General features: G+C 45.9%; 1 long non-coding RNA gene across 1 annotated transcript in view; it reads right to left on the minus strand.

Moving 5' to 3' along the window:
• Positions 1–382: 382 nt before the first annotated feature.
• Positions 383–27988, minus strand: part of LOC134947964 (uncharacterized) — a 120302-nt gene continuing 92696 nt past the window's right edge. The window contains exon 3 of the long non-coding RNA XR_010182883.1: positions 383–547. This is a non-coding gene — a long non-coding RNA (uncharacterized LOC134947964). The remainder of the gene's footprint in view (positions 548–27988) is intronic.

Here is a 27988-nt window from a genome sequence, read left to right on the forward strand (position 1 = left end):
AATGACCCCCATAATCTCCACCTTCGTGTTTAACCTGATCCTATTTGGCTACAGACAATACTTCTTTTACATACACTGTCTCCAGCCTTCACCAGTGCATGAAATACAGTTTTGCATTATACAGTATAGCACTATTTTCCTGTATAGAATACTCATTACTCAAGGCTGACTTTTTCCTTTGCATACAAATATATACACAGTTATGTATCCTAACAACCTGTTCTGGTGATGAGATTGCTACATCGCTGGCAAAGATTCCTTACAGATACTTTGAAAGTGTTGTCTTCTACATATACTTTTTAAATGTATGTATGACCGCCGACACAGTTTTACTATTCTCTGCTTTATTCAGGCCAGCAACAAAGATACATTACAGGCTAGTTATTACAGTATGTGATATCATTTTCATTAAATAGTTTTCAAGACTCATCATTTTTGTTTTTAAATAGTATGCAGTACCTTCATTTTACCACCAGATGTCCCTCTATATCCATGAAAAGCTTTTCCAAAAATGTGCCTCCAAGTACAGCAGTGGCAACAGTGACACCTGCAGGTTGTAATACACAAAACGAAAGTTGTCTTGATAACTTCTGAAATGTCATAGAGACACACAGCGATGGCTATACACTAAGCACTGGGAATAGCAATGGCCTATGTAATCTGTGTCGTGGACAGCAAAGCTGATGGTGATGGGGAATAATGGAATGAACAAATTAAAACTAAACAGACCGGCAATGAGAAGAATATAATACCGGTCTCCGCATCTAATAATTTCATTAAATTATTTACATCCAGTGAAGAATGTTTTTCATGTTTTGACAATATTTTGAGGAGTTGGGAATGGATGGGGAGTTGGGATCATTAGCTTACATCCTAATGCATTTATTCACAGCTACATGCTGGTACACAAAGGGTGTCCCCAGGACTTCTGAAGATCATCTCCAAGCAGCAAATATTAATTGTTGTATTATCACCACAACAAAAGGAAGACAGTGTTCTTCTACCACTGACACCGAGAGGAGCCTGTGGCACATTTACATGAGGAGCTTCTACAGATGGCGACAGCACGGTGAGGTCTTCACTGACATTCTGAGTTATTACTGCAGCATGGCCATTACAAATCAGGAAGATTACAGCCTCCATGGTGAGCGACTAAGCGTCTTACTTTGCAACCAGTTATGCGACACACCTGCGAAATACACTGACCATTTCTACTAATACTCAGAATATGGCCATATGCAACGTGTGCTTAGTCAGCTGACTGCTCCACAGGTGCAAAGGAGCGGGACATAGTGTAGGAGGAAAGGGGGGAATGACCCCCCCCCCGAAAGCCTCATGTTCCAAGGTTCCTCAGATAACCTATATGTCCCAGGTGCCACTACTACCTCTGAGATGACTTCTATGCCCCAGGTGCCAGCTGCTACCTCTGAGATGACTTCTATGCTCCAGGTGCCACTACTACCTCTGAGATGACTTCTATGCCACAGGTGCCAGCTGCTACCTCTGAGATGACTTCTATGCTCCAGGTGCCACTACTACCTCTGAGATGACTTCTATGCTCCAGGTGCCACTACTACCTCTGAGATGACTTCTATGCTCCAGGTGCCAGCTGCTACCTCTAAGATGACTTGCATGCCCCAGGTGCCAGTGATAACTCTGAGATTACTTATATGCTCCAGGTGCTAGCTGCTACTTCTGGGATGACTTGCATGCCCCAGGTGCCAGTTGCTGACTCTGAGATTACTTCTATGCTCCAGGTGCCAGCTGCTAGCACTGAGATGACTCCTATGCTCCAGTTGCCAGCTGCTACCACTGAGATTCTTTGCCCGGGTGGCAGTTGCTACCCCTGAGATAGCTAGTATGCCCCAGCTGGCAGTTGCTACCTCTGACATGACTTATTTGCCCCAGGTGCCACTTGCTACCTTTGATATTACTTTCATGCCCAACTAGCAGTTGCTATCTCTGAGATGACTTCTTTGCCCCTGGTAGCAATTGCTACCTCTGAGATGACTTTATTTGCCACAAGTGGTAGTTGCTACCTTTGAGATTACCTCTATGTCCCAGGTGCCAGTTGTTACCTCCAAGATGACTACTTTGCCCAAAACCTCCTAGTTTACTGCTTTGGCTTCTGAGCATCCAGCTGGGAAATGTTTAGCCCCATGGACACCTATGGCTGGGCCCATGCTGCCTACAACACTAATTTCTGCCGTCCAAGGGATTTCCGCATACTCTCTCAAGTCTTCTTTTCAGATTTCTCCAGTAACTTCTTATTTGGAAGGATCTGTTGGGCATCTGGAGTCAGGATGACGTACTGTCAGGATCATTCACGGGAGGAGTTATAGGACTTTCTCCACATCTGCCTCCTGGCGTGCAGATAAGAGGCGCCATCCTCAAGGTTTATCCTACCTCGCGTCACGGAACCTCAAACCCCCAGCTAGATCATTCAAGTTAGACAGCCGTAAGACTGCTCCATCCTGACCTGTAACTGCATTGCGCTTTCACTTCTGGGGCTAAATGTAATAAATATCCGGATTGGGGTGGTCTAGAATCTACAGTGGATTGATGGTGGTTTTACTGTCTGCAAACATTTACTGAAGGGCGGTTTTGATGCCTGAACATAATCTGCAGTAGATCCTGTCAGACGACAGTTGACAACCCTCTGTGGTGGAGATTAATGTCCAAACCGCTATGGAATATAAGCTTTTCTTTTCAGATTCCTTTAATGGTGTTTGGCTGTTGTAGGAAGCCCCATTCAGTTGACACCATAGAAACGGACACCTAGCCTCTTCGACTTTCACTGTGTGGGTCAGTGAGGAGTGTGGGTGGAGAAGGAGAAAGTATAAGGTGAAGTATATACGTGATTGCTGGTTGTGGTGAGTTCTCTGAAAGTTGCCCTGTTCCTCGCCCTGTACACTGTCTGTTTGAGGGTGTTTTTCTTAAACTGTAGTCTAGTCTATTATTGGGGGAGGGGGGGGGGGTTGTTATTTGTAAGCCATGTGTGTGTGTTTTGTTTGTGTTAGTATGGTGTGAATGTGCAGTATATTTTATCGTGTTTTATATATAGTTTGTGTATTTTTGTTGAAATTCAGTCACGTCTGGTAAGAGGCATCATCGCCCAAAGACGTACTGGATGATATTAATGTCAAGCACTCTTGCCTGTCAAATCAAGTCATGTACCTATTGTTATAGCAGGTACCAGGTTTGTGATATCAGTGTGACCTGTGTATAGTGATCAGTGTGTATCAGGTGTGTGATATCAGTGTGACCTGTGTAAAGTGATCAGTGTGTATCAGGTGTGTGATATCAGTGTGACCTGTGTATAGTGATCAGTGTATATCAGGTGTGTGATATCAGTGTGACCTGTGTAAAGTGATCAGTGTGTATCAGGTGTGTGATATCAGTGTGACCTGTGTATAGTGATCAGTGTGTATCAGGTGTGTGATATCAGTGTGACCTGTGTATAGTGATCAGTGTATATCAGGTGTGTGATATCAGTGTGATCTGTGTATAGTGATCAGTGTATATCAGGTTTGTGATATCAGTGTGTATCAGGTGTGTGATATCAGTGTGCCCTGTGTAAAGTGATCAGTGTGTATCAGGTGTGTGATATCAGTGTGCCCTGTGTAAAGTGATCAGTGTGTACCAGGTTTGTGATATCAGTGTGACCTGTGTAAAGTGATCAGTGTGTATCAGGTGTGTGATATCAGTGTGACCTGTGTAAAGTGATCAGTGTGTATCAGGTGTGTGATATCAGTGTGACCTGTGTATAGTGATCAGTGTGTATCAGGTGTGTGATATCAGTGTGACCTGTGTAAAGTGATCAGTGTGTATCAGGTGTGTGATATCAGTGTGACCTGTGTAAAGTGATCAGTGTGTATCAGGTGTGTGATATCAGTGTGACCTGTGCAAAGTGATCAGTGTGTATCAGGTGTGTGATATCAGTGTGACCTGTGTATAGTGATCAGTGTGTATCAGGTGTGTGATATCAGTGTGACCTGTGTAAAGTGATCAGTGTGTATCAGGTGTGTGATATCAGTGTGACCTGTGTACAGTGATCAGTGTGTACCAGGTGTGTGATATCAGTGTGACCTGTGTACAGTGATCAGTGTGTACCAGGTGTGTGATATCAGTGTGACCTGTGTACAGTGATCAGTGTATATCAGGTGTGTGATATCAGTGTGACCTGTGTACAGTGATCAGTGTATATCAGGTGTGTGATATCAGTGTGACCTATGTATAGTGATCAGTGTATATCAGGTGTGTGATATCAGTGTGACCTATGTATAGTGATCAGTGTGTACCAGGTGTGTGATATCAGTGTGACCTGTGTACAGTGATCAGTGTGTACCAGGTGTGTGATATCAGTGTGACCTGTGTACAGTGATCAGTGTATATCAGGTGTGTGATATCAGTGTGACCTGTGTACAGTGATCAGTGTATATCAGGTGTGTGATATCAGTGTGACCTATGTATAGTGATCAGTGTATATCAGGTGTGTGATATCAGTGTGACCTATGTATAGTGATCAGTGTGTACCAGGTGTTTGATATCAGTGTGACCTGTGTAAAGTGATCAGTGTGTATCAGGTGTGTGATATCAGTGTGACCTGTGTATAGTGATCAGTGTGTATCAGGTGTGTGATATCAGTGTGACCTGTGTAAAGTGATCAGTGTGTATCAGGTGTGTGATATCAGTGTGACCTGTGTACAGTGATCAGTGTGTACCAGGTGTGTGATATCAGTGTGACCTGTGTACAGTGATCAGTGTGTACCAGGTGTGTGATATCAGTGTGACCTGTGTACAGTGATCAGTGTATATCAGGTGTGTGATATCAGTGTGACCTGTGTATAGTGATCAGTGTGTACCAGGTGTGTGATATCAGTGTGACCTATGTATAGTGATCAGTGTATATCAGGTGTGTGATATCAGTGTGACCTATGTATAGTGATCAGTGTATATCAGGTGTGTGATATCAGTGTGACCTATGTATAGTGATCAGTGTATATCAGGTGTGTGATATCAGTGTGACCTGTGTAAAGTGATCAGTGTATATCAGGTGTGTGATATCAGTGTGACCTGTGTAAAGTGATCAGTGTATATCAGGTGTGTGATATCAGTGTGACCTATGTATAGTGATCAGTGTATATCAGGTGTGTGATATCAGTGTGACCTATGTATAGTGATCAGTGTATATCAGGTGTGTGATATCAGTGTGACCTGTGTACAGTGATCAGTGTATATCAGGTGTGTGATATCAGTGTGACCTGTGTAAAGTGATCAGTGTATATCAGGTGTGTGATATCAGTGTGACCTGTGTAAAGTGATCAGTGTATATCAGGTGTGTGATATCAGTGTGACCTGTGTAAAGTGATCAGTGTGTATCAGGTGTGTGATATCAGTGTGACCTGTGTAAAGTGATCAGTGTATATCAGGTGTGTGATATCAGTGTGACCTGTGTAAAGTGATCAGTGTATATCAGGTGTGTGATATCAGTGTGACCTGTGTAAAGTGATCAGTGTATATCAGGTGTGTGATATCAGTGTGACCTGTGTACAGTGATCAGTGTGTATCAGGTGTGTGATATCAGTGTGACCTATGTATAGTGATCAGTGTATATCAGGTGTGTGATATCAGTGTGACCTATGTATAGTGATCAGTGTATATCAGGTGTGTGATATCAGTGTGACCTGTGTAAAGTGATCAGTGTATATCAGGTGTGTGATATCAGTGTGACCTGTGTAAAGTGATCAGTGTATATCAGGTGTGTGATATCAGTGTGACCTATGTATAGTGATCAGTGTATATCAGGTGTGTGATATCAGTGTGACCTGTGTACAGTGATCAGTGTATATCAGGTGTGTGATATCAGTGTGACCTGTGTAAAGTGATCAGTGTATATCAGGTGTGTGATATCAGTGTGACCTGTGTAAAGTGATCAGTGTGTATCAGGTGTGTGATATCAGTGTGACCTGTGTAAAGTGATCAGTGTATATCAGGTGTGTGATATCAGTGTGACCTGTGTAAAGTGATCAGTGTATATCAGGTGTGTGATATCAGTGTGACCTGTGTACAGTGATCAGTGTGTATCAGGTGTGTGATATCAGTGTGACCTGTGTAAAGTGATCAGTGTGTACCAGGTGTGTGATATCAGTGTGACCTGTGTACAGTGATCAGTGTATATCAGGTGTGTGATATCAGTGTGACCTGTGTAAAGTGATCAGTGTATATCAGGTGTGTGATATCAGTGTGATCTGTGTAAAGTGATCAGTGTATATCAGGTGTGTGATATCAGTGTGACCTGTGTAAAGTGATCAGTGTGTATCAGGTGTGTGATATCAGTGTGACCTGTGTAAAGTGATCAGTGTATATCAGGTGTGTGATATCAGTGTGACCTGTGTACAGTGATCAGTGTATATCAGGTGTGTGATATCAGTGTGACCTATGTATAGTGATCAGTGTATATCAGGTGTGTGATATCAGTGTGACCTATGTATAGTGATCAGTGTATATCAGGTGTGTGATATCAGTGTGACCTATGTATAGTGATCAGTGTATATCAGGTGTGTGATATCAGTGTGACCTATGTATAGTGATCAGTGTATATCAGGTGTGTGATATCAGTGTGACCTATGTATAGTGATCAGTGTATATCAGGTGTGTGATATCAGTGTGACCTATGTATAGTGATCAGTGTATATCAGGTGTGTGATATCAGTGTGACCTATGTATAGTGATCAGTGTATATCAGGTGTGTGATATCAGTGTGACCTGTGTATAGTGATCAGTGTATATCAGGTGTGTGATATCAGTGTGACCTGTGTATAGTGATCAGTGTGTACCAGGTGTGTGATATCAGTGTGACCTATGTATAGTGATCAGTGTATATCAGGTGTGTGATATCAGTGTGACCTATGTATAGTGATCAGTGTATATCAGGTGTGTGATATCAGTGTGACCTATGTATAGTGATCAGTGTATATCAGGTGTGTGATATCAGTGTGACCTGTGTAAAGTGATCAGTGTATATCAGGTGTGTGATATCAGTGTGACCTGTGTAAAGTGATCAGTGTATATCAGGTGTGTGATATCAGTGTGACCTATGTATAGTGATCAGTGTATATCAGGTGTGTGATATCAGTGTGACCTATGTATAGTGATCAGTGTATATCAGGTGTGTGATATCAGTGTGACCTGTGTACAGTGATCAGTGTATATCAGGTGTGTGATATCAGTGTGACCTGTGTAAAGTGATCAGTGTATATCAGGTGTGTGATATCAGTGTGATCTGTGTAAAGTGATCAGTGTATATCAGGTGTGTGATATCAGTGTGACCTGTGTAAAGTGATCAGTGTGTATCAGGTGTGTGATATCAGTGTGACCTGTGTAAAGTGATCAGTGTATATCAGGTGTGTGATATCAGTGTGACCTGTGTAAAGTGATCAGTGTATATCAGGTGTGTGATATCAGTGTGACCTGTGTAAAGTGATCAGTGTATATCAGGTGTGTGATATCAGTGTGACCTGTGTACAGTGATCAGTGTGTATCAGGTGTGTGATATCAGTGTGACCTATGTATAGTGATCAGTGTATATCAGGTGTGTGATATCAGTGTGACCTATGTATAGTGATCAGTGTATATCAGGTGTGTGATATCAGTATGACCTGTGTAAAGTGATCAGTGTATATCAGGTGTGTGATATCAGTGTGACCTGTGTAAAGTGATCAGTGTATATCAGGTGTGTGATATCAGTGTGACCTATGTATAGTGATCAGTGTATATCAGGTGTGTGATATCAGTGTGACCTGTGTACAGTGATCAGTGTATATCAGGTGTGTGATATCAGTGTGACCTGTGTAAAGTGATCAGTGTATATCAGGTGTGTGATATCAGTGTGACCTGTGTAAAGTGATCAGTGTATATCAGGTGTGTGATATCAGTGTGACCTGTGTAAAGTGATCAGTGTGTATCAGGTGTGTGATATCAGTGTGACCTGTGTAAAGTGATCAGTGTATATCAGGTGTGTGATATCAGTGTGACCTGTGTAAAGTGATCAGTGTATATCAGGTGTGTGATATCAGTGTGACCTGTGTACAGTGATCAGTGTGTATCAGGTGTGTGATATCAGTGTGACCTGTGTACAGTGATCAGTGTGTATCAGGTGTGTGATATCAGTGTGACCTGTGTACAGTGATCAGTGTGTATCAGGTGTGTGATATCAGTGTGACCTGTGTACAGTGATCAGTGTGTATCAGGTGTGTGATATCAGTGTGACCTGTGTACAGTGATCAGTGTGTACCAGGTGTGTGATATCAGTGTGACCTGTGTACAGTGATCAGTGTGTACCAGGTGTGTGATATCAGTGTGACCTGTGTACAGTGATCAGTGTGTACCAGGTGTGTGATATCAGTGTGACCTGTGTACAGTGATCAGTGTGTACCAGGTGTGTGATATCAGTGTGACCTGTGTACAGTGATCAGTGTGTATCAGGTGTGTGATATCAGTGTGACCTATGTATAGTGATCAGTGTGTACCAGGTGTGTGATATCAGTGCATACTTGCCTACTTTTGAAAACTAGATTGAGGGAGATTTTAGCTGGTAGTAGAATGTTCCGTGCCGCTGAGAGGGTGTATCTAGCTCCACCTATGGGCGTATCTATTGTTACTCAGGGGTGAAACCTAAAGTACTAAGGCCCTCATTCTGAGTTGATCGCTAGCTGCCGTTGTTTGCTGCGCAGCGATCATGCTAAAAATCGGCACTTCTGCGCATACGTATGGTGCGCACTGCGCATGCGCGACGCGCTTTCACAAAAGCCGATGCAGTTTTACACAAGCTCTAGCGACGCTTTTCACACCTGCGTTTTTCCGGACACTCCCAATAAACGCTCAGTTGCCACTTATAAAAAAAACAGCCTCTTCCTGTCAATCTCCTTGCGAACGCCCGTGCGATCGGAATTTTTGCACCATCCAGTCGCTGACTGGCCATGCCCCTTGTTGTTGTCAGGCGCACGTGCGCATTGCGGTGCATACACATGCACACTTAGGACCTGATTGCCGGCTGTGCAAAAACACGCAGCAGCGATCAGATCTGAATCCCCCCCCAATATCTCTCCAGAATTGTGTAACAGCACAATATTACACACATGGGGGGTATTCCGAGTTGTACGCTCCTTGCCAATTTTCGCTATGCTGCGATTTGTTGCTAAATGCGCATGCACATGGTACGCAGGGCGCATGCGCTTAGTTATTTAACACAAACCTTAGCAGTTTTGCTGTGGATTCTGCGGCGCTTTTCAGTCGCTCTGCTGATCGGTAAATGATTGAAAGGAAAGGGGCGTTTCTGTGTGCTAAAAAACGCAGGCGTGTCAGGCAAAAACGCAGGAGTGGCTGGGCGAACGCAGGGCGTGTTTGTGATGTCAAACCAGGAACTAAACGGACTGAAGTGATCACAGTCTAGGAGTAGGTCCGGAGCTACTCAGAAACTGCAGGGAATTATTTAGTAGCAGTTCTGCTAATCTTTCATTCGCAGTTCTGCTAAGCTAAGATACACTCCCAGAGGGCGGCGGCCTAGTGTGTGCAATGCTGCTAAAAGCAGCAAGCGAGCGAACAACTCGGAATGAGGGCCATGAGCAGCTGCACCAGCACCACACTCGGCACATCACAGGGGCCTGTCCATGCGGGCACCCGATGATACATCTAGCTCAGTGGTCTCCAACCTTAATTGGGGTGTGAACTACTCGAAAAAAAGAAACCTCCTGAGGCGTTACTAAAGTTTTTGGGAAAAAAAATGCTGTACGTCAATGGTTGCTGGGACTCTCTCAGTGTTTAGACCAGACTCGTTGGTAGTGGCGTAGCTATAAATCTTGCACCCCCCCTGCCAAAAAGGTTTCTGGCGCCACCTCCCATTGTCATATGAAAAGTAGGGTGTGGCCTCACTGCAAGGGGCGTGGCATTGCAGGAAATGACTACATTATACCCCAGTTTTGCAACCTGCACGCCCAGACGTTGGCCGTCACATGAAAAAAAAATCCTGATTCATGGCCCTTACATTATTTGACATTTTTACTCCTTATAGTAATGCCCATTACACATTATGCCACACACCGTAATGCCCATTACACAATATACCACACACCGTAATGCCACTTACGCAATATACCACACACTGTAATGCCGGTTACACATTATGCCACACACTGCAATGCCCCTAACACATTATTCCACACACAGCAATGTTCCTGACACATTATTACACCCACAATGCCCATGACACATTATGCCACACACTGCAATGTCCTTGACACATTATTCCACACACAGTAATGTCGGTGACACATTATGTCACACACCGCAATGCCCGTGACTCATTTTGCCACACACCATAATGCAGTGACGTGCAGTGAGGTCAGTGACTGGTGAGGCACTGACTGATGGCGGCGGCACCCCCCCATCCCCCCACACATACACCCAGCAACCTCCCTCATGCACCCATACTTGCACCCAACCCTACCCCAGTCACAGTGGTGTAGCTAGAAATTTTTCTCCCCCAAGCCAAAACATTCTCTGGCGCCCCCCCCCCCCCCCATGATTGGCACTAGTAAAGTGATGAAACTGTGCGCGCCATCGGCACGCACCACAGAAGGGGGCGTGGCCTTGCCGAACTGGGCATGGCTTTGCATGAAAGGCATGGCATTGGAGGAAAATACTACCTTTTACCCCAGTTTTGCAACCTGCAGGAAAAAAAATAATCATCCTGATTCATGCCCCTTACATTATTTGTAATTTTTCCTCCTTATAGTAATGCCCAGTATACATTATGCCACACACTGCAATAGCCCTTAGACATTATGCCACACACCGTAATACCCTTGACACAATATGCCACACACAATAATGCCCCAAACACATTATGCCACACACCATAATGCCTGTGACACATTATGACACGCATCGCAATGCCCGTTATACATTATGCTACACACTGCAATCAATGACCCTGATACATTATACCACAATGCCTGTGATATAGTATACCACACACCATAATGCCTGTGACACATTATGACACGCATCGCAATGCCCGTTATACATTATGCTACACACTGCAATGACCCTGATATATAGTATACCACACACCGTAATGCCTGTGACACATACTGCAATGCCCGTTATACATTATGCCACACACTGTAATTCCCCCGAGACATTATACCACATACCACAATGCCCGTGATATAGTATACCACACACCATAATGCCTGTGATATAGTATACCGCACACCGTAATGCCTGTGACACATTATGACACACACCGCAATGCCCGTTATACATTATGCTACACACTGCAATGACCCTGATACATTATACCACATACCACAATGTCTGTGATATAGTATACCACACCGTAATGCCTGTGACACATACCGCAATGCCCGTTATACTCTATGCTACACACCGCAATGCCCGTTATACATTATGCCACACACTGCAATGCCCGAGACATTATACCACATACCACAATGCCCGTGATATAGTATACCACACACCATAATGCCTGTTATACATTATGCCCCACACTGCAATGTCCGTGATACATTATGCCACACACTGCAATGACCCCGACACATTATACCACATACCACAATGCCTGTGATATAGTATACCATACACCGTAATGCCTGTGACACATTATGACACACACCGCAATGTCTGTGATACATTATGCCACACACCGCAATGCCCATTACACATTAAGTCCTACCGTAAGGCTTCTAAATACTTTTAAATTACCTGCTCGTTGCCAGGGGTGTCATGCTCTTGGTTCCATGCACGGTGCCAGGGGTTTTCATGCTCAGGGTGTCATGCTCCTTGTCAGGGGTTTCATGCGCTGGGTGTTATGCTTGTTGCCAGAGGTATCGTGCTGAGTGTCAAGTGTGTTGCCAGGGGGTAATAGTCGTTACCAGGGGTTTCATGCACTGGGTGTCATGCTCGTTGCTAGGGGGTAATGCTTGTTGCCAGGGATTTCATGAGCTGGGTGTTGTGCTTGTATCCAGAGGGATAATGCTTGTTGCTAGGCCTGTGCTCCCAGTGCCACATATGCCCCTAGTGCCAGATATTCCCCCACAGTGCCAGATACACATATGCTCCCAGTGCCCCATATGCATCCCCAGTGCCAGGTACACCTATATCCCCAGTGCCAAATATGCCCCCACTCCCAGTGCCAAGTACACATATACCCCCCAGTGCCAAATATGCGCCCCCCCCCCCCCAGTGCCAGGTACACCCCATCCTCCCCGGGCTCCCCAGCTGCTGTGCTGTTCTGGGAAGGACACGGAGGGCACAGCACGCACCTCTCCTGTGTGTCCCTCCTGGGTCTCCGGCGGCAGCAGCGTGTCTGTTAAATTAAGTGCCGGTACGTGAGCCAATCAGAGCTCACGAACCGGGACTTCATTTAACAGACACGCCGCTGCCACCGGAGTCTCAGGAGGGACACACAGGAGAGGTGCGTGCTGTGCCCTCCGTGTCCTTCCCAAAATAGCAGCAATCATTGGGGACAGCGGCGCCCCCGCAGCTTTGTGCCTCCAAGCGATTGCAGTGGCTGCGGGGCCCTAGTTACTCCACTGCCCAGTCACCTTTCCCCTCTCAGTTTATGTTGCAGCAGTGGGTCTGTCTGGGTCCTGTTCTGACATAGCAGGAGCCGAATCTGCATGTCTGCATGAGCGCTGGTAGGGGGCTGCCAGACGATGAGGAGCCAGCTACATGAGGAGCAAGCAGAGGCAAACGCAGAATTTGTTGAGGGGGGTTTCCACATACAAAAACACACATATATATTATATACACACACAAACACATACTGTATATATTTAAAAATAAATGACTAGCACTCCGTACAGCAATATAATGATGCCCAGGTGCTTGCCACATCGCAAAGATAATGATGTACATAACCAGGCTGGAGGCATTCACAGGACGTGTTAATGTTTAAAAAAATGCTACTTGCACCACTCTTTTACTCCAAAGTTTAAGTTCCTTTTTTATAAATGAACAAGTTCCATGCCACCAGTCTGTATAACACAGTATAGCTAAACTTACATTTGTTGTGCTTCAGGCAGAAGCAGGACAAGACCGTGCTGAGGATGAGAACGGGGCAAGGCACGCTGCAGTATTAGGCTCCGCCCACTCGTGATGCCGCGATTCGCGGGTGTATGAGGGGGCGGGGCCAAAATACCGGGAGGGGCGTGGCTGCGATTTCGGGCCCACAGACAGCTTTTTAAAAGAAAATTGTCCGGTCAGTGGGGTTTCTGGTACCGCAAGCCTGCAGAGTAGAGATTACGCAGCGGGCCACTGGTGTTTCATGCAGGCGTGCTGACAGACAAATCCGCCCCTGGCTGACACTATCTCTCTAACTCCCAGTACAGCACTGACAGTGACAGCCGGACACAGTCACTGTCAGTGCTGAATCTGTTGCCCAATCACATCTGCTTTCAGTGCAGGGGCGTGCTTTCATATGGGCTGAAAGCACGTCCCTGCACTGAGGCACTTGTATAGGTGCCGCCTACAGTGATTTTCTTAATAGGCTTTTACAGCCATCAGCTCGGCCACGCCCCCTGACCGCCCCCTGCTTCCGGCAACTTTTAATTGGCAACGGGAGGCACCGCTCTCGGTGCCTCCGAAATCAACTTAAACAGGTATTTCCTCTGAAAAAGATTAACATAATATAAAGAAGATACTTATAACACAGGATATGTGTCATAAGCATCTTCTTTGTATTATTGGAATCACTAATGACAGGGGAGGCACTGCCTCCCCTGACTGCACGTCCCTGCCATAATGCCTGTGACACATTATGCCACACACAGCAATGCCCCTGACACAATAATGCTCATGACACATTATTCCACACACAATAATGCCCATGACACATTATTCCACACACAATAATGCCCATGACACATTATGCCCCACAGTAAGGCTTCTAATTACATATAAGTTACCTGCTCATTGCCAGGGGTCTCATGCTCATTGTCAGGGGTTTCATGCTGGTTGTCAGGGGTTCCACGTTCATTGCCAGGGGTTTCATGCTCAGTGCCAGGGGTTTCATGCTCTGGATATCATGTTTGTTGCCAGGGGTGTGATGCTCTGGGTGCCATGCTTGTTGCCAGGGGTTGGGCTGCGGCAACAGGAATACACCTGCGAGCGACGGGTTGGCGACCACCAGGGCCGGATTAAGGCTGGTGGGGGCCCCTGGCAATGTACGTGTGGGGGCCTCCACCACTAAAAATTGTGGCCAAAGAAATCGCACACTCACATACACACAGTCACTCACACACACATACTCACCCACATACGGAGCAGCAGCTTTACAGCACCGCACGCCGGCGGCTCAGTCAGTGTCTCGCGGGGTAGTGAAGTGAAATCCCGCAAGACACTGACTGAGCCGCCGGCATGCGTTACTGAGTCACGCGTTAGGGGCCCCCACAGACAGCGTTTTAAATCGGAGCAGTCTCTGTCAGCAGCCGCCGAGGAGCTCCGTGTACACTTTGTACATGGAGCTCCTCGGCGGCTGCTGAGGGAGACTGCTCCGATTTATAAAGCAGTCTGTGGGGGCCCCTAATGTGTGGGGGCCCTGGGACGGCCGCCCTTGTCGACCCTAGGATAATCCGGCTCTGGCGACCACTGATCTAGCCAATATGATCGCATATTGCAATGCAATACTGGGCGCTAATATCGAGCCTAGATCGCAGTGAATATGCGCTCAATGAGAAATAGGTCCCATAGTGTTTTTATAGACGGCAACAGTCACAATATCTAAGCACTGTCCATGATGCAAATAAAATGTAAATCAAAACTCAGTGTAAGTGAGGTGAGGGGAAAAAGGCTTATCGCTGCATTACTTTGCTCACATATTCCAGCCAGCCACACGGATCCCAGCCCAGCCACCATGCATTCATCCCAGCCTGCATGCATCCGTCCCAGCCACCATGCAGTGCTGCACTGCATCCCAGCCTGCATGCATCCATCCCAGCCACCATGCACTGCATCCCAGCCTGCATGCATCCGTCCCAGCCACCATGCAGTGCTGCACTGCATCCCAGCCTGCATGCATCCGTCCCAGCCACCATGCACTGCATCCCAGCCTGCATGCATCCGTCCCAGCCACCATGCACTGCATCCATTCGTCCCAGCCACCATGCATTGCATCCCAGCCACCATGCACTGCGTCCATTCGTCCCAGCCACCATGCACTGCATCCATTCGTCCCAGCCACCATGCATTGCATCCCAGCCTGCATGTATCTGTCCCAGCCACCATGCACTGCATCCATTCGTCCCAGCCACCATGCACTGCATCCATTCGTCCCAGCCACCATGCACTGCATCCATTCGTCCCAGCCACCATGCACTGCATCCATCCGTCCCAGCCACCATGCATTGCATCCCAGCCTGCATGCATCTGTCCCAGACACCATGCACTGCATCCCAGCCTGTATGCATCCGTCCAAGCCACCATGCACTGCATCCATTCGTCCCAGCCACCATGCATTGCATCCCAGCCTGCATGCATCCGTCCCAGCCACCATGCATCCGTCCCAGCCAGCTTCCCAGCTGTTAATTTCCCTTACATTATATTTAGTTATAGCAGGCTATCGTGTGGGAGGGGGTGGAAGAGACTCCCATTGCTGCCGGCCGCCGCTGGTGACACTGCCGCCCAGAAACAGTCTCCTCTCCTCCTATGCGGCCACCGCTATCCACACCCGGCATTTACATAACATGACGCCCACATTATGATGTCCATGCAGGCACCGCCCCTGGTATTCCAGACTTACCGAAAACGCTGATTGCCGGGGGCAAGGCCTGCACGTGGGCGTCATGATGTGACCGTCATGTTATTTAAATGAGGACCACCTTGCGGTTGTGGTTAGCAGCGGCAGCAGGCATTCCACTTTCCAACATCGCCCCCCGCCCCCTGGAGACCCGGACTTGCGCATGCGCAGTCCGCATTTTCGGGCAAGTTCCACTAAAAACCGGGAGGACCCGGAGGTTTTGCGGGGCAGCGGGATACTCATGTAAAAAACGGGAGCCTCCCGCTAAATGCGGGAGTGTAGGCAACCCTGTATCAGTGTGACCTGTGTATAGTGATCAGTGTGTACCAGGTGTGTGATATCAGTGTGACCTGTGTATAGTGATCAGTGTGTACCAGGTGTTTGATATCAGTGTTTATCAGGTGTGTGATATCAGTGTGACCTGTGTATAGTGATCAGTGTGTATCAGATGTGTGATATCAGTGTGACTTGTGTATAGTAATCAGTGTGTATCAGGTGTGTGATATCAGTGTGACCTGTGTATAGTGATCAGTGTATATCAGGTGTGTGATATCAGTGTGATCTGTGTATAGTGATCAGTGTGTATCAGGTGTGTGATATCAGTGTGATCTGTGTATAGTGATCAGTGTGTATCAGGTGTGTGATATCAGTGTGACCTGTGTATAGTGATCAGTGTGTATCAGGTGTGTGATATCAGTGTGACCTGTGTATAGTGATCAGTGTGTATCAGGTGTGTGATATCAGTGTGACCTGTGTATAGTGATCAGTGTATATCAGGTGTGTGATATCAGTGTGACCTGTGTATAGTGATCAGTGTGTATCAGGTGTGTGATATCAGTGTCATCTGTGTATAGTGATCAGTGTGTATCAGGTGTGTGATATCAGTGTGACCTGTGTACAGTGATCAGTGTGTATCAGGTGTGTGATATCAGTGTGACCTATGTATAGTGATCAGTGTGTATCAGGTGTGTGATATCAGTGTGACCTGTGTATAGGGATCAGTGTGTATCACGTGTGTGATATCAGTGTGACCTGTGTATAGTGATCAGTGTGTACCAGGTGTGTGATATCAGTGTGACCTGTGTATAGTGATCAGTGTGTATCAGGTGTGTGATATCAGTGTGACCTGTGTATAGTAATCAGTGTGTATCAGGTGTGTGATATCAGTGTCATCTGTGTATAGTGATCAGTGTGTATCAGGTGTGTGATATCAGTGTGACCTGCGTATAGTGATCAGTGTGTATCAGGTGTTTGATATTAGAGTGACCTGTGTATAGTGATCAGTGTGTATCAGGTGTGTGATATCAGTGTCATCTGTGTATAGTGATCAGTGTGTATCAGGTGTGTGATATCAGTGTGACCTGTGTATAGTGATCAGTGTGTATCAGGTGTGTGATATTAGAGTGACCTGTGTATAGTGATCAGTGTGTATCAGGTGTGTGATATCAGTGTGACCTGTGTATAGTGATCAGTGTGTATCAGGTGTGTGATATCAGTGTGACCTGTGTATAGTGATCAGTGTGTATCAGGTGTGTGATATCAGTGTGACCTATGTATAGTGATCAGTGTGCACCAGGTGTGTGATATCAGTGTGACCTGTGTATAGTGATCAGTGTGCACCAGGTGTGTGATATCAGTGTGCCCTGTGTATAGTGATCAGGTTCCAGACTGTGCACTTGAATTATACATTATACATATGTTACCTTATACTGGACTATGGTGTATTTTCTATTAGTGTTGAGCACCGGAAATTTTTCGGGTTTTGTGTTTTGGTTTTGGGTTCGGTTCCGCGGCCGTGTTTTGGGTTCGAACGCGTTTTGGCAAAACCTCACCGAATTTTTTTTGTCGGATTCGGGTGTGTTTTGGATTCGGGTGTTTTTTTCAAAAAACCCTAAAAAACAGCTTAAATCATAGAATTTGGGGGTCATTTTGATCCCAAAGTATTATTAACCTCAATAACCATAATTTCCACTCATTTTCAGTCTATTCTGAACACCTCACACCTCACAATATTATTTTTAGTCCTAAAATTTGCACCGAGGTCGCTGGATGGCTAAGCTAAGCGACCCAAGTGGCCGACACAAACACCTGGCCCATCTAGGAGTGGCACTGCAGTGTCACGCAGGATGGCCCTTCCAAAAAACACTCCCCAAACAGCACATGACGCAAAGAAAAAAAGAGGCGCAATGAGGTAGCTGTGTGAGTAAGCTAAGCGACCCTAGTGGCCGACACAAACACCTGGCCCATCTAGGAGTGGCACTGCAGTGTCACGCAGGATGGCCCTTCCAAAAAACACTCCCCAAACAGCACATGACGCAAAGAAAAAAAGAGGCGCAATGAGGTAGCTGTGTGAGTAAGCTAAGCGACCCTAGTGGCCGACACAAACACCTGGCCCATCTAGGAGTGGCACTGCAGTGTCACGCAGGATGGCCCTTCCAAAAAACACTCCCCAAACAGCACATGACGCAAAGAAAAAAAGAGGCGCAATGAGGTAGCTGTGTGAGCAAGCTAAGCGACCCTAGTGGCCGACACAAACACCTGGCCCATCTAGGAGTGGCACTGCAGTGTCACGCAGGATGGCCCTTCCAAAAAACACCCCCCCAAACAGCACATGACGCAAAGAAAAATGAAAGAAAAAAGAGGTGCAAGATGGAATTGTCCTTGGGCCCTCCCACCCACCCTTATGTTGTATAAACAGGACATGCACACTTTAACCAACCCATCATTTCAGTGACAGGGTCTGCCACACGACTGTGACTGAAATGACGGGTTGGTTTGGACCCCCACCAAAAAAGAAGCAATTAATCTCTCCTTGCACAAACTGGCTCTACAGAGGCAAGATGTCCACCTCATCATCATCCTCCGATATATCACCGTGTACATCCCCCTCCTCACAGATTATCAATTCGTCCCCACTGGAATCCACCATCTCAGCTCCCTGTGTACTTTGTGGAGGCAATTGCTGCTGGTGAATGTCTCCACGGAGGAATTGATTATAATTCATTTTAATGAACATCATCTTCTCCACATTTTCTGGATGTAACCTCGTACGCCGATTGCTGACAAGGTGAGCGGCGGCACTAAACACTCTTTCGGAGTACACACTTGTGGGAGGGCAACTTAGGTAGAATAAAGCCAGTTTGTGCAAGGGCCTCCAAATTGCCTCTTTTTCCTGCCAGTATAAGTACGGACTGTCTGACGTGCCTACTTGGATGCGGTCACTCATATAATCCTCCACCATTCTTTCAATGGGGAGAGAATCATATGCAGTGACAGTAGACGACATGTCCGTAATCGTTGTCAGGTCCTTCAGTCCGGACCAGATGTCAGCATCAGCAGTCGCTCCAGACTGCCCTGCATCACCGCCAGCGGGTGGGCTCGGAATTCTGAGCCTTTTCCTCGCACCCCCAGTTGCGGGAGAATGTGAAGGAGGAGATGTTGACAGGTCGCGTTCCGCTTGACTTGACAATTTTCTCACCAGCAGTTCATTGAACCCCTGCAGACTTGTGTCTGCCGGAAAGAGAGATCCAAGGTAGGTTTTAAATCTAGGATCGAGCACGGTGGCCAAAATGTAGTGCTCTGATTTCAACAGATTGACCACCCGTGAATCCTTGTTAAGCGAATTAAGGGCTCCATCCACAAGTCCCACATGCCTAGCGGAATCGCTCTGTGTTAGCTCCTCCTTCAATGTCTCCAGCTTCTTCTGCAAAAGCCTGATGAGGGGAATGACCTGACTCAGGCTGGCAGTGTCTGAACTGACTTCACGTGTGGCAAGTTCAAAAGGTTGCAGAACCTTGCACAACGTTGAAATCATTCTCCACTGCGCATGAGACAGGTGCATTCCACCTCCTATATCGTGCTCAGTTGTATAGGCTTGAATGGCCTTTTGCTGCTCCTCCAACCTCTGAAGCATATAGAGGGTTGAATTCCACCTCGTTACCACTTCTTGCTTCAGATGATGGCAGGGCAGGTTCAGGCGTTTTTGGTGGTGCTCCAGTCTTCTGTACGTGGTGCCTGTACGCCGAAAGTGTCCCGCAATTCTTCTGGCCACCGACAGCATCTCTTGCACGCCCCTCTCGTTTTTTAAATAATTCTGCACCACCAAATTCAAGGTATGTGCAAAACATGGGACGTGCTGGAATTTGCCCAGATTTAATGCACACACAATATTGCTGGCGTTGTCCGATGCCACAAATCCACAGGAGAGTCCAATTGGGGTAAGCCATTCTGCGATGATCTTCCTCAGTTGCCGTAAGAGGTTTTTTAGCTGTGTGCGTATTCTGGAAAGCGGTGATACAAAGCGTAGCCTGCCTAGGAAAGAGTTGGCGTTTGCGAGATGCTGCTACTGGTGCCGCCGCTGCTGTTCTTGCGGCGGGAGTCCATACATCTACCCAGTGGGCTGTCACAGTCATATAGTCCTGAGCCTGCCCTGCTCCACTTGTCCACATGTCCGTGGTTAAGTGGACATTGGGTACAACTGCATTTTTTAGGACACTGGTGAGTCTTTTTCTGAGGTCTGTGTACATTTTCGGTATCGCCTGCCTAGAGAAATGGAACTTAGATGGTATTTGGTACCGGGGACACAGTACCTCCAACAAGTCTCTAGTTGCCTCTGCAGTAATGATGGATACCGGAACCACGTTTCTCACCACCCAGGATGCCAAGGCCTCAGTTATCCGCTTTGCAGCAGGATGACTGCTGTGATATTTCATCTTCCTCGCAAAGGACTGTTGGACAGTCAATTGCTTGGTGGAAGTAGTAAAAGTGGTCTTACGAGTACGACTTCCCCTCTGGGATGACCATCGACTCCCAGCAGCAACAACAGCAGCGCCAGCAGCAGTAGGCGTTACACGCAAGGATGCATCGGAGGAATCCCAGGCAGGAGAGGACTCGTCATAATTGCCAGTGACATGGCCTGCAGGACTATTGGCATTCCTGGGGAAGGAGGAAATTGACACTGAGGGAGTTGGTGGGGTGGTTTGCGTGAGCTTGGTTACAAGAGGAAGGGATTTACTGGTCAGTGGACTGCTTCCGCTGTCGCCCAAAGTTTTTGAACTTGTCACTGACTTATGATGAATGCGCTGCAGGTGACGTATAAGGGAGGATGTTCCGAGGTGGTTAACGTCCTTACCCCTACTTATTACAGCTTGACAAAGGCAACACACGGCTTGACAAATGTTGTCCACATTTCTGGTGAAATACTTCCACACCGAAGAGCTGATTTTTTTGGTATTTTCACCAGGCATGTCAATGGCCCTATTCCTCCCACGGACAACAGGTGTCTCCCCGGGTGCCTGACTTAAACAAACCACCTCACCATCAGAATCCTCCTGGTCAATTTCCTCCCCAGCACCAGCAACACCCATATCCTCCTCATCCTGGTATACTTCAACACTGACATCTTCAATCTGACTATCAGGAACTGGACTGCGGGTGCTCCTTCCAGCACTTGCAGGGGGCGTGCAAATGGTGGAAGGCGCATGCTCTTCACGTCCAGTGTTGGGAAGGTCAGGCATCGCAAACGACACAATTGGACTCTCCTTGTGGATTTGTGATTTCGAAGAACGCACAGTTCTTTGCTGTGCTTTTGCCAGCTTGAGTCTTTTCATTTTTCTAGCGAGAGGCTGAGTGCTTCCATCCTCATGTGAAGCTGAACCACTAGCCATGAACATAGGCCAGGGCCTCAGCCGTTCCTTGCCACTCCGTGTGGTAAATGGCATATTGGCAAGTTTACGCTTCTCCTCCGACAATTTTATTTTAGATTTTTGAGTCCTTTTTTTACTGATATTTGGTGTTTTGGATTTTACATGCTCTGTACTATGACATTGGGCATCGGCCTTGGCAGACGACGTTGCTGTCATTTCATCGTCTTGGCCATGACTAGTGGCAGCAGCTTCAGCACGAGGTGGAAGTCGATCTTGATCTTTCCCTATTTTTGGAACCTCAACATTTTTGTTCTCCATATTTTAATAGGCACAACTAAAAGGCACCTCAGGTAAACAATGGAGATGGATGGATACTAGTATACTTATGGATGGACGAGCGACTGCCGACACAGAGGTAGCTACAGCCGTGGACTACCGTACTGCGTCTGCTGCTAATATAGACTGGATGATAATGAGATATAAAATATATATATATCACTACTGCAGCCGGACAGGTATATATTATATAATGACGGACCTGCTGGACACTGTCAGGTCAGCACTGCAAACTCCTAAAGTAAGCTACTAGTATCAAGAAGATAGAAAAAAAAAACACCACGGGTAGGTGGTATACAATTATGGATGGACGAGCGACTGCCGACACAGAGGTAGCTACAGCCATGGACTACCGTACTGCGTCTGCTGCTAATATAGACTGGATGATAATGAGATATAAAATATATATATATATCACTACTGCAGCCGGACAGGTATATATTATATAATGACGGACCTGCTGGACACTGTCAGCTCAGCACTGCAGACTCCTAAAGTAAGCTACTAGTAGTATCAAGAAGATAGAAAAAAAAAACACCACATGTAGGTGGTATACAATTATGGATGGACGAGCGACTGCCGACACAGAGGTAGCTACAGCCGTGGACTACCGTACTGCGTCTGCTGCTAATATAGACTGGATGATAATGAGATATAAAATATACATATATCACTACTGCAGCCGGACAGGTATATATTATATAATGACGGACCTGCTGGACACTGTCAGCTCAGCACTGCAGACTCCTAAAGTAAGCTACTAGTAGTATCAAGAAGATAGAAAAAAAAAAAAACACCACAGGTAGGTGGTATACAATTATGGATGGACGAGCGACTGCCGACACAGAGGTAGCTACAGCCGTGGACTACCGTACTGCGTCTGCTGCTAATATAGACTGGATGATAATGAGATATAAAATATATATATATCACTACTGCAGCCGGACAGGTATATATTATATAATGATGGACCTGCTGGACACTGTCAGCTCAGCACTGCAGACTCCTAAAGTAAGCTACTAGTATCAAGAAGATAGAAAAAAAAAAAAAACACCACGGGTAGGTGGTATACAATTATGGATGGACGAGCGACTGCCGACACAGAGGTAGCTACAGCCGTGGACTACCGTACTGCGTCTGCTGCTAATATAGACTGGATGATAATGAGATATAAAATATATATATATCACTACTGCAGCCGGACAGGTATATATTATATAATGACGGACCTGCTGGACACTGTCAGCTCAGCACTGCAGACTCCTAAAGTAAGCTACTAGTATCAAGAAGACAGAAAAAAAAAAAAACACCACGGGTAGGTGGTATACAATTATGGATGGACGAGCGACTGCCGACACAGAGGTAGCTACAGCCGTGGACTACCGTACTGCGTCTGCTGCAGTGCTAATATAGACTGGATGATAATGATATAAAAAATATATATATATCACTACTGCAGCCGGACAGGTATATATTATATAATGACGGACCTGCTGGACACTGTCAGCAGAATGCGTTTATAGAATAAAAACACCACACGACGAGTGTTTAACTTTTTCAGGCAGACAATCACAATATACTGGTGGTCAGTGGTCACTGGTCAGTCACACTGGCAGTGGCACTCTGGCAGCAAAAGTGTGCACTGTTAAAATATGTACTCCTGCTATAACTGCTCCCCAGTCTCCCCCACAATTAAGCTGTGTGAGCAGTGAGCACTCAGCACAGTCAGATATACAGTATTACATAGATGATGCAGCACACTGAGGGCACACTGAGGCTGAGCACAGATATGGTATGTGACTGTGTCACACTGTGTATCGTTTTTTTTTCAGGCAGTGAACGGATTAATTAAACTGGTGGTCACTGTTCACACTATCAGCAAGTAGTATTCCTAATATGCTCCCCAAAATTAGTAAATCAAGTGTCTCTACTACTCTCTAGTCTACTCTAAACGGAGAGGACGCCAGCCACGTCCTCTCCCTATCAATCTCAATGCACGTGTGAAAATGGCGGCGACGCGTGGCTCCTTATATAGAATCCGAGTCTCGCGATAGAATCCGAGCCTCGCGAGAATCCGGCAGCGGGATGATGACGTTCGGGCGCGCTCGGGTTAACCGAGCAAGGCGGGAAGATCCGAGTCTGCCTCGGACCCGTGTAAAAAGCGTGAAGTTCGGGGGGGTTCGGTTTCCGAGAAACCGAACCCGCTCATCACTATTTTCTATAGCGCATTACTGTTATTAATCTGTTATTAATCTGGTACATTATCATGCATGCAGCAGCTGAATTTACTGTGTATATTTATGAAGGGGCCCAGACATTGCACTCTCTAATGGTTAGTCAAACCAATGAGGTGGCAGGCCACACCCCCTCTGCAGACTGGCCACACCCCTAAACATGGGCCCCTACCACTGCATTCCCCCGGTGGACCCTACATGCCTCAGTGTTACCTGTGTATAGTGATCAGTGTATATCAGGTGTGTGATATCAGTGTGACCTGTGTATAGTGATCAGTGTGTATCAGGTGTGTGATATCAGTGTGACCTGTGTATAGTGATCAGTGTGTATCAGGTGTGTGATATCAGTGTGACCTGTGTATAGTGATCAGTGTATATCAGGTGTGTGATATCAGTGTGACCTGTGTATAGTGATCAGTGTGTATCAGGTGTGTGATATCAGTGTGACCTGTGTATAGTGATCAGTGTATATCAGGTGTGATATCAGTGTGATCTGTGTATAGTGATCAGTGTATATCAGGTGTGTGATATCAGTGTGACCTGTGTATAGCGATCAGTGTATATCAGGTGTGTGATATTGGTGTGACCTGTGTACAGTGATCAGTGTGTATCAGGTGTGTGATATTAATGTGACATGTGTATAGTGATCAGTGTATATCAGGTGTGTGATATTGGTGTGACCTGTGTATAGTGATCAGTGTATATCAGGTGTGTGATATCAGTGTGACATGTGTATAGTGATCAGTGTATATCAGGTGTGTGATATTGGTGTGACCTGTGTATAGTGATCAGTGTATATCAGGTGTGTGATATTGGTGTGACCTGTGTATAGTGATCAGTGTGTATCAGGTGTGTGATATCAGTGTGACCTGTGTATAGTGATTAGTGTGTATCAGGTGTGTGATATCAGTGTGACCTGTGTATAGTGATCAGTGTATATCAGGTGTGTGATATTGGTGTGACCTGTGTATAGTGATCAGTGTATATCAGGTGTGTGATATCAATGTGACCTGTGTATAGTGATCAGTGTGTACAAGGTGTGTGATATCAGTGTGATCTGTGTATAGTGATCAGTGTATATCAGGTGTGTGATATTGGTGTGACCTGTGTATAGTGATCAGTGTATATCAGGTGTGTGATATCAGTGTGATCTGTGTATAGTGATCAGTGTGTATCAGGTGTGTGATATCAGTGTGACCTGTGTATAATGATCAGTGTATATCAGGTGTGTGATATTGGTGTGACTTGTGAATAGTGATCAGTGTGTATCAGGTGTGTGATATCAGTGTGACCTGTGTATAGTGATCAGTGTATATCAGGTGTGTGATATCAGTGTGATCTGTGTATAGTGATCAGTGTATATCAGGTGTGTGATATCAGTGTGACCTGTGTATAGTGATCAGTGTATATCAGGTGTGTGATATTGGTGTGACTTGTGAATAGTGATCAGTGTGTATCAGGTGTGTGATATTAGGGTGACCTGTGTATAGTGATCAGTGTGTATTAGTGATCAGTGTGTATTAGTTGTGTGATATTAGGGTGACCTGTGTATAGTGATCAGTGTATATCTGGTGTGTGATATTGGTGTGACTTGTGTATAGTGATCAGTGTATATTAGGTGTGTGATATCAGTGTGCCCTGTGTATAGTGATCAGTGTGTATCAGGTGTGTGATATCAGTGTGACCTGTGTATAGTGATCAGTGTGTATCAGGTGTGTGATATCAGTGTGACCTGTGTAAAGTGATCAGTATATATCAGGTGTGTGATATCAGTGTGACCTGTGTATAGTGACCTGTGTATACCAGGTGTGTGATATCAGTGTGACCTATGTATAGTGACCTGTGTATACCAGGTGTGTGATATCAGTGTGACCTGTGTATAGTGATCAGTGTATATCAGGTGTGTGATATCAGTGTGACCTGTGTATAGTGATCATTGTAGACCAGGTGTGTCATATCAGTGTGACCTGTGTATAGTGACCTGTGTATACCAGGTGTGTGATATCAGTGTGACCAGTGTATAGTGATCAGTGTGTATCAGGTGTGAGATATTGATGTGAACAGTGTATATCAGGTGTGTGATATCAGTGTGACCTGTGTATAGTAACCTGTGTATACCAGGTGTGTCATATCAGTGTGACCTGTGTATAGTAACCTGTGTATACCAGGTGTGTCATATCAGTGTTACCTGTGTAATGTGATCAGTGTATATCAGGTGTGTGATATTGATGTGATCAGTGTATATCAGGTGTGTGATATTGATGTGACCTGTGTATAGTGATCAGTGTATATCAGGTGTGTCATATCAGTGTGACCTGTGTATAGTGAGCAGTGTAGACCAGGTGTGTCATATCAGTGTGACCTGTGTATAGTGATCAGTGTATATCAGGTGTATGATATCAATGTGACCTGTGTATAGTGATCAGTATATATCAGGTGTGTGATATCAGTGTGACCTGTGTATAGTGATCAGTGTGTATCAGGTGTGTGATATCAGTGTGACCTGTGTATAGTGATCAGTGTATATCAGGTGTGTGATATCAGTGTGATCTGTGTAAAGTGATCAGTGTATATCAGGTGTGTGATATCAGTGTGACCTGTGTATAGTGATCAGTGTATATCAGGTGTGTGATATCAGTGTGATCTGTGTACAGTGATCAGTGTATATCAGGTGTGATATCAGTGTTGATCAGTGTATATCAGGTGTGATATCAGTGTGACCTGTGTATAGTGATCAGTGTATATCAGGTGTGTGATATCAGTGTGATCTGTGTATAGTGATCAGTGTATATCAGGTGTGTGATATCAGTGTGATCTGTGTATAGTGATCAGTGTATATCAGGTGTGTGATATCAGTGTGATCTGTGTATAGTGATCAGTGTATATCAGGTGTGTGATATCAGTGTGATCTGTGTATAGTGATCAGTGTATATCAGGTGTGTGATATCAGTGTGATCTGTGTATAGTGATCAGTGTATATCAGGTGTGTGATATCAGTGTGATCTGTGTATAGTGATCAGTGTATATCAGGTGTGTGATATCAGTGTGATCTGTGTATAGTGATCAGTGTATATCAGGTGTGTGATATCAGTGTGATCTGTGTATAGTGATCAGTGTATATCAGGTGTGTGATATCAGTGTGATCTGTGTATAGTGATCAGTGTATATGGGGTGTGTGATATCAGTGTGACCTGTGTATAGTGATCAGTGTGATCTGTGTATAGTGATCAGTGTATATCAGGTGTGTGATATCAGTGTGATCTGTGTATAGTGATCAGTGTATATCAGGTGTGTGATATCAGTGTGATCTGTGTATAGTGATCAGTGTATATCAGGTGTGTGATATCAGTGTGATCTGTGTATAGTGATCAGTGTATATCAGGTGTGTGATATCAGTGTGATCTGTGTATAGTGATCAGTGTATATGGGGTGTGTGATATCAGTGTGACCTGTGTATAGTGATCAGTGTGATCTGTGTATAGTGATCAGTGTATATCAGGTGTGTGATATCAGTGTGACCTGTGTATAGTGACCTGTGTATACCAGGTGTGTCATATCAGTGTGACCTGTGCGAGAGTGGCGGTGCTGTGTAGTGCCTGCTGCCGTGCAGGTGTAGACTCACAACTTACCAGGCACCGCCCCCTCTCACCTTCAGGTCGTGGAAACTCAGAGAGACCTGGAACTCCAAATGGACCCGGACACAACTACCTAGAGGGAAGGAGATGGTTGAGTGCCGTTCCTCCTAATTGCAGACCGAAATGCTCCTCGTAAAAGACTGGGGATAGAGCTTTCGGGCTAGGTGGCACTCTGCCTCAGAGCCTGAATTTCACCTGTTGGTACTCTCGCACCAGGCGTGCAAGGTTCACCGTTCACCCAGAAGAAAGGAGGATAGGCGGGGAACAGACAGACACCGATAGAGACACACAGATTGAGATGTTTCTCACGGTCACAAA

Source organism: Pseudophryne corroboree, chromosome 8, assembly GCF_028390025.1.
Source record: "Pseudophryne corroboree isolate aPseCor3 chromosome 8, aPseCor3.hap2, whole genome shotgun sequence".
NCBI classification, from domain to species: domain Eukaryota; kingdom Metazoa; phylum Chordata; class Amphibia; order Anura; family Myobatrachidae; genus Pseudophryne; species Pseudophryne corroboree.